Here is an 8,172-nt window from a genome sequence, read left to right as displayed (position 1 = left end):
AATTAGTGGAATCAAAATGTCAGCTCTCTGAAAAATTAAACTCAAAAAGAAAAGGCTGAACAACTAGCTCAAGATAAATCCATGCTTGAGAGTACCATCTCAGAGATGATGTCATCTTTTGGAGCTATCTGCTCTATTCACAAAGATAAATAAAAGAAAGGAAGGAAGGAAGAATTATGAATCCAGTGAAAATATTGCTGATGTATAGGAAACCCACACGTAAAACAGATCAGGCTCAGCATGGAGGAACTGCAGAAACATCAGCTTGAACTTAAATCAATGCTGGAGTAAATGACAGATCTGCAAAAACAGGTGGAGATGCATAGTGTACAAATCCCTCAGGGCAGTCTTTTCAGAAATAAATACCAGCAATGATGCTCTCGTAAAAGAAATCAAGGAAGACATAGAGGAAACCAAACAATCATGAAGCGATCATAAGAAGCAAAACAAAAAAAACTAGTTGAAGAGTCTGGACAGTTAGTAGAGCACATTATGAAAGAGAAACAAATGCTCGACCAACAGAATGCTAAAGTTTTGCTAGAATTAGAAGAATCCAGGGCATAGGATCAAGTGCTTCAGTTGTTAAGGAACAAAACAGTAAATGCCAAAGAGATTTGAGCCACTTATAATATAACATAGAGTCAAACAGCACGGAAACAGACTCTTCAGTCCAACCAGTCCATGCTTACTATGATCCCAAATGAAACTAATCCCACCTGCCTGTACTTAGCCCATTACCCTCCAAATATTTCTAATTCATGTATTTATCTCAATGTCTTTTAAACATTATAACTGTACCTGCATCCACCATACCTGCATCCATTGCTTCCTCTGACATTTCATTCTACATATAAACCACTCTGTGGAAAATGCCCTCATGTCTTTTTTAAATCTTTCTCCTCTCACCTTAAAATATGCACCCTGGTCTTGAAATCCCTTATCCTCAGGATTCACTTATCCATACCCTTCATGGTTTTAGAAATGTCTATAAGGTCACCCCTCTACATTCTACTCATCAATGAGAAAAGTCCCAGCCTATTCAGCCTCTTCCATACAATTCAAACCCTCTATTCCCAGCAACATCCTGGTAAATCTTTTCTGAATACTGTCCAGCTTAATAATACCCTTCCGACAACAGGGTGACCAGAACTGCACACAGTACTCCAGAAGAGGCCTCACTAAAGTCCTGCGCAACCTCAACTTGACATCCCAACTCCGATACTGAAAGATCTGAGTAATGAAGGCAAGTGTGCTAAACGCCTTCTTAACCACTCTGTCTACATGTGACGTAAACTTCCAAGATTATGTACCTGAACCCTAGGTCTCTCTGTTCTACAATTCTATTCAATGCTCTACTTTTACCTGTATAAGCCATGCCTTTGTTTGTTTTACCATAAGATCGGTCTGTGGTTAATTTGGTGCAAAACATGGCTGTGCTGTTTCAGGATTTTCAAATTCTGCAACAGCAACTATACTCCACAAACCATAAACTTGATAACACAAACAGGAACAATGGACAAAGTCACTGATGACTGGAAATCAACTTCCAAACAAAGTCACCATCATGGGAACTGAAAATATCAGCAAAACACTTATATTTTATAGGGACTCATAAGCTCACCTGCTGTGCAAATAGTTAAAATTTATTTTGGAAAGGAGGCATAGGTTACATTTGGTAGAAAAATAGAGGTATAGATCACTTTCTAAATGGGGAGAAAATTCAGAAATCTGAAGTGCAAAGACCAGGTTTCTCTTAAGATAAACTTGCAGGTTGAGTCAGAGGTTGGGAAGGCACATAGAATGTTGTCATGCATCTCGAAAGGACTAGAATATAAAGCCAGGGATGTACTTCTGAGGCTTTATAAGGCTCTGGTCAGACCACGTTTGGAGCATTGTGAGTAATTTTGTGCTCCATACCTCAGGAAGGATGTTTTGGTTCTGGAGCAGATCCAGAGAAGGTTCACAAGAATGGTCCCAGGAATGAAAGGCTTAACATATGAGGAATGTTTGAGGACTCTGGGACTATATTTGGTGGAGTTTAGGAGGATGAGGGGGGTATCTGATTGAAACTTACAGAATATAAATAGCCTAGACAGAGTGGACGTTGGGAAGGTGTTTTCATTGGCAGGAGAGTGAAGTCCCGAGGGCACAGCCTAAGAGTAAAGGGAAGACCTTTGAGAATGGCGATAAGGAGAAACTTCTTTAGCCAGAGAGTAGTGAATCTGTGGAATTCATTGCCACATATGTGAAGGCCAGGTCATTGGGTACATTTAAAATAGAGATAGATAAGTTCTTGATTGCCCAGGGGATCAAAGGTTATGGGGAGAAAGTGGGAAAATGGGATTGAAAAATCTATCAGCCATGATTGAATGGTGGAGCAGACTCGATTGGCCGAATGGCCTAATTTCTGCTCCTATGTCTTATGATTTTATGGAGTGTACACCTTTAAGAATTTCATACACTTTCCAGTATTGCAATTCCACCTGCCAGTTACCCTGCTGTGGGTCTGGAAACTGCCCACATATAAATTGTATGCTTTTGCTGTGATGTCTTCCTCCTAATATGTAAGGTATTTTACAATTTTAAGTAAACTAATCCATGGAGATACTCAATCCCTGATGAGCAATTTTTTTAAATTAAACCATTATCATTAATATGACATGCAGGATCAGACAGTATTGCCATGAAACAAATATTTCTGCAACAATATGGCAGCTTTCAGATACTTGTTTTGAATTACCCCTTGGATAAGCACATCTATAAAATTCTGTTTCACAACCTGCCATACAAGAGCTTTGGAGATGCAATGTTTGGATTCCTAGTCCATTAACATAACCATTTCTGGACCCTACAAAGAATCTGTATGTGAAGAATCTGTCCACACATCGTGCCTTCTACGCTGTTAGTTCCTCTGTAGCATCTTTCATGTGATGACAATCACAACATGGAAAAGGGCAGAAATTAAAATAAAGTTTCGGAAGAAATGCCATATTGGACTTGAATCATTAACTCTGTTTCTCTTTCTACAGATGCTGCCAGACCTGCTGCATTTCTTCAGCACTTTCTGTTTTTATTTCAAATATTTTGCTTTCATCGAAAAGAACTGAATGTTCAGAAAAGGTAGAGAAGGAAGTAGGGGTGGCAGTTTGGTTTAAGGGAGACATTTAGAGGGGATGATCCTGAGGAAACAAAGACAGAATTAATTTAGTTACAGTTGAGAAGCAAAGGGGGTGTATACACATTAGAAGGGCCATTTTTGGTCTCTAAGTAGTTAGAGAGAAAAACTGAGGAGCAAATCTACAGTAAAATACAGAGATGTGCAAGAACTATATATAGCACATATATACTGATGAACTTTACTTATTCAAATATCAATGTGGTTCTTGTAAAAGTGAAAGGAGTTGAGGGTGAAGGGTTTCTGAAATATATTCGGGAGAATGTCCTTCACCAATGTGTTCTTGGTCTAACCTTATGGGTGACCTGCTGTACCTGGCACAGGGAATCAAGTGGGCTGAATTGACCAATTCTGTTTGGGATACTTGGGCAAGAGTGATCATGGCACCATAGTTTAGATTAATAATGGAGAGGAGAAGGAATACTCTACGGTAGAATTTCTAAATTGGAAGAGGGCTACCTCCAAAGGTAGGATAGACTATCTAGCTCGGGTAAGATGGAACTAAAGACTGACGGGGAAATCTGTAATCAAGCTATGGTCACCCTTAGGAAATGATAAAAGTACAAGCTTGATACCTTCAACAAGGACAAAAGATCACAGAACCAAAGTCAGGTTCCTTAGGTGACACAGGAGAGAGAGAAGAAACAATAAAGAAACAGGGTGAATGATGCACATCTGGTGAACTTTTCAAGTGAAATGCCAAATACAAGATAGTGAAGAGGGAAAAAGGACTGGCAAAGACAAAATATGAAAATTGAATGGCAATTAAAAGGTAATCCATTGGCTTATGATAGTTAGTGGGTTATTAGCTGGGAAGGTAGAGTACTATTAGAGACAAACATCATGATATGAGTTTGTAGACAAATGGCCATCTCGTACACCAATTGAGCAGCCTATATTTATTAAGGAACAAGATGTTGACAAAATATCAGTCGGTGTAGAGATGGTAGAGGTAATGGATAGTGAAAATTGATTGCAGGATAGTTTGGAAAGGCTAGGCAAGTGAAAAGCAGGAAGGATTACCATAATCCTCCAATCTTCCTTATACACAAGAGAGAAGTTAGTGGATTGGACAATGATTAATGTGACACTTTTGACCAAGAATGGGTGTGAGAACATTGATATAACTTGCAGTTATATGCAAGTGCACCATCCCCTGAGCCCCAACTGAATGTCCTAAACTGGTTGTCAGCATAATTCTTTGTACATTTTACATATTGGAAGCTACATATATTAATGTAATCTCTTGGGCCCTGTTCTTTCAGATAGCGAGTGCACATGCTGTGCCTGTTTCAATGCTTCAATATAATGATGTGACACAGCCAATACTTTTACCGGTGATCTAGAGTGACAATTGGACAACCTACTTCATCAATCTTTTTGATTACACTATATGGACCACTGAATCATGTTTTCAATGGTTCATCTTGTAATGGCAGTGATTCTAACACCTCATCTCCTGCTTGAAAGATTTGGGATTTGGCATGTTTGTTCTGAAGATTTTGAAGAACAGTTATTCCAGTTCAAGTAACATTGTTTCTCTCTCCACAGACACCACCAAACCTGTTGAATATCTTTGGCATTCTCTGTGTTTGTTTCAAATTTCCATCATCAACAGTATTTTGCTTTTATTTTATAGAAGTATAAGTTGTTGAAAAGGTAAGGTATTTGAGGATTCATATTATCTCATATTTAAAAGGTCTCTTGAAACAGCACAGAATGATTGATTTCTATGGTTGCTATGTAACACATGAGTTTAACGGTTGAGAAGGAAAAGAATTATCCACTTCCTGAGCTTCAGAGCACTGATGAATGACAGAACAGACAGATCTTTTATGTCAAAAAATGAACAAAGAACTAAAGATGCTGGAAATCAGAAATTGGTGAAGAAACTTAGCAGGTCTGGCAACATCTGTGGAGAGAAAACAGCGTTAATATTTTGAGTCCAGTTCTTTTATGTGGGCCTGCCTGGATGAAATCTGACCAGTCAGGGGATTGGCCACAGCAATGAAACCTGAGAGATAGGTCCTAAAGGGGTAACTTCAGCAGTCTGAAATGTTTCAATTTCAAACTACTTGATGTTAAGCAAAACACAATTTATTTATATCCTATCGTTAAAATGCAACAAAAGAAAGAAAAACTTAGAATGACCGACCTATTGGAAAACTTAACCAAATAATAGAAACAGTTACTGTTGCTAATTAACTATTCCAGTTTAGTAACGTCCCATAAATGCAGGCCTTGGAAAAAAAGCAAATTCAGAAAACTAGATTTGTCTCACAGGTAACCCAGCAGCAGAGGGAAACCCCAGCTTCTAGCTATAAACAAAAGAGGGAAAAGATAGCTTCTTCATCTTAAAAACTCTAGCAGCATCTGTCCGGTTGAGATCCAACAGTAACTGTTTAAAGTGAATCCAAAAATTAGAAAAATCTCGAAATCCTGGTCAGTGAGAGCTGACCACACCCAGCCAGGCTGCTTCTATTGTCCCAACTTTTAAAAAAACCTCCAAGGCTTCACAAGTTGTTTACTGGCTCTCAAAGTAGACAGCTCTTCACCGCTACCTTGAAACCTCATTTACAAAAAAGGACAAAATACATCTCTTAAAGCCATAGCATTGTCACAATACAGCCTCACAGGTAATAACAATACTGTTTCTCATATTGGCATACAGTCTCACTGTGGGACACATGTTGAGTTGGTGCAGTTCCATCCCCCAGTTGGGTTCCAAGATGGCCAATGACAATATATTGTTACTAGTAATGCAAGTTTTTATACTAAGGTGCAGTCTGACTAAGAAAGACTATGTTACATAATGGGGAACAGGCACACAAATGGGCTGAATAGTCTCTTTTTGCACTATAACAATTCTGTGATTCTGTGAGAATGTAAATATATTTTTGTGGGTTACAGGTTTATTGAAAATGTCAATCTTTCATATTGGGGAGTAGCCGAACTGGTAATGGCAATACTTCATACTGGGAAATATCCTGAGGAATAATAATATTTCATATCAGAAACAGCCTCACTACTGAAATGTTCCAATGGCATTACTGGTAATGAAAGTGAGAATATTTCATCCTTGGTATTACCTCTCTAAATAATGACAATGGTCATACAGGGGTATAGTCTCATTAAAGTCATAGAGTCATACAGCGTATGAACATACCCTTCTATTCAGATCATCCTTGTCCCAACCTAAACTGGTCCCACTTGCCTGCATTTGGCCCATATCCTTCTCAACCTTTTCTATTCATGATTTGGAGGTGTCGGTGTTGGACTAGGGTGTACAAAGTTAAAAATCACAAAATACCAGGTTCTCGTCCAACAGGTTTAATTGGAAGCAGAGCTTTCGGAGCGCTGCTATTTCATCAAGCAGTTGTGGAGTAAAAGATTGTAAGGCACAGAATTTATAGCAAAAGTTTACAGTGTGATGTAACTGAAATCATATATTGAAAAAGACCTGGGTTATTTGTTAAGTCTCTTATCTGTTAGAATGACCACGTTAGTTTCAGTTCTTTCATATGTAAATTGCAAATTTTTTAAAAAAAAGTTACAATCTCAAGTGAACTTTAACAATTGGTATCTGTCAGCCCAGATAATGCATTGAAGGTGTGAGTTCCCCTGTGTGATACTGTCTGTGCCACAATGCTTAGACTGATTCTAATCTAAAAAAATGAATTTACAGAATCTACATGGATTCATGCAGGTTTTGAATGAAGTAAAATGCAACTCTGCAAATACAAATTCACCCCATAAACTTATACGTGTGTGTGTGTTGTGAGTGTTTTTGAGAGAGTGGGTGCATGTGTGAATATAAATGGGTATAAGTCTGTGAAAGGGTGCATGTGTGTGTGTAGGAGTGTGTGGGTGTGTGTAGGGGTATATGTCTGTGTGTGTGTGCATGTATAGGAATGTGTGTGCGTGCATGTGTGTGTATGTGTGTGTGTGAATGTCTGTGTGCATGTATAGTGCAATGGGGTCCCCTGTAGTGTGACATGAATCCAAGGTCCCAGTTGAGGCCATCCCCATGGGTACCGAACTTGGCTATTAGCAACTGCTCGGCCACTTTTACTGTTGCCTGTCCCGAAGTCTGCCTTGGAGGATGATCACCCGAAGGTCAGAGGTCAAATGGCTTGGACTGCTGAAGTGTTCTCCAACTGGGAAGGAACACTCCCGTCTGTTGATTGTTGTGCAGTGCCCATTCATCTGTTGCCGTAGCCTCTCCTCGGTCTCACCAATGTACCATGCCTCAGGGCATCCTTGCCTGCAGCATATGAGATAGCCAAAGTTGTCTGAGTTTCATGAGCTGAAAATGTGTTGCTGGAAAAGCGCAGCAGGTCAGGCAGCATCCAGGGTACAGGAGAAGAAGGGCTTATGCCCGAAACGTCAATTCTCCTGTTCCCTGGATGCTGCCTGACCTGCTGCGCTTTTCCAGCAACACATTTTCAGCTCTGATCTCCAGCATCTGCAGTCCTCACTTTCTCCTCATGAGTTTCATGAGTACCTGCCATGTACATGGTGGGAGGTGTCCCCAACCGTAATCCATGTCCAGACTCTGACACGTCTTGCAGCATCTACCATGACAGGGTTGTATGGAGTTGTCCTGAGAGCCGGGCAGTTTACTACGAAAATGATCTGTTTGAGGTTTGGCGGCTGTTTAAAGCGAGCAGTGGAGGTGTGGGGAAAGTCTTGGTGAGGTGTTCATCCTCATTGATAATGTGTTGCAGGTTGCGAAGAACATAGCGTAGCTTTTCAGCTCCTGGACAACGAAGGGTACCCTGTCGGTTGATGTTCATGCCTGTCTCCTGAGGAGGTCATTACGGTTCCTCGTGGCACGTTGGAACTGGCGGTCGATGAGTTGAGTATCGTACCCCGTTCTTATGAGGGCATCCCTGAGTACTTTCAGGTGCCCGTCACGTTCCTTCTCATCTGAACAGATCCTGTGTATGCGTAGGGCTTGTCCATAGGGGATGGCTGTTTTAGTATTTTTGGGTGGA

This window comes from Chiloscyllium plagiosum, chromosome 15 (assembly GCF_004010195.1).
Source record: "Chiloscyllium plagiosum isolate BGI_BamShark_2017 chromosome 15, ASM401019v2, whole genome shotgun sequence".
NCBI classification, from domain to species: Eukaryota; Metazoa; Chordata; class Chondrichthyes; order Orectolobiformes; family Hemiscylliidae; genus Chiloscyllium; species Chiloscyllium plagiosum.
The sequence above is the reverse complement of the archived record's forward strand: the minus strand, read 5'-3'. Positions refer to the sequence as shown.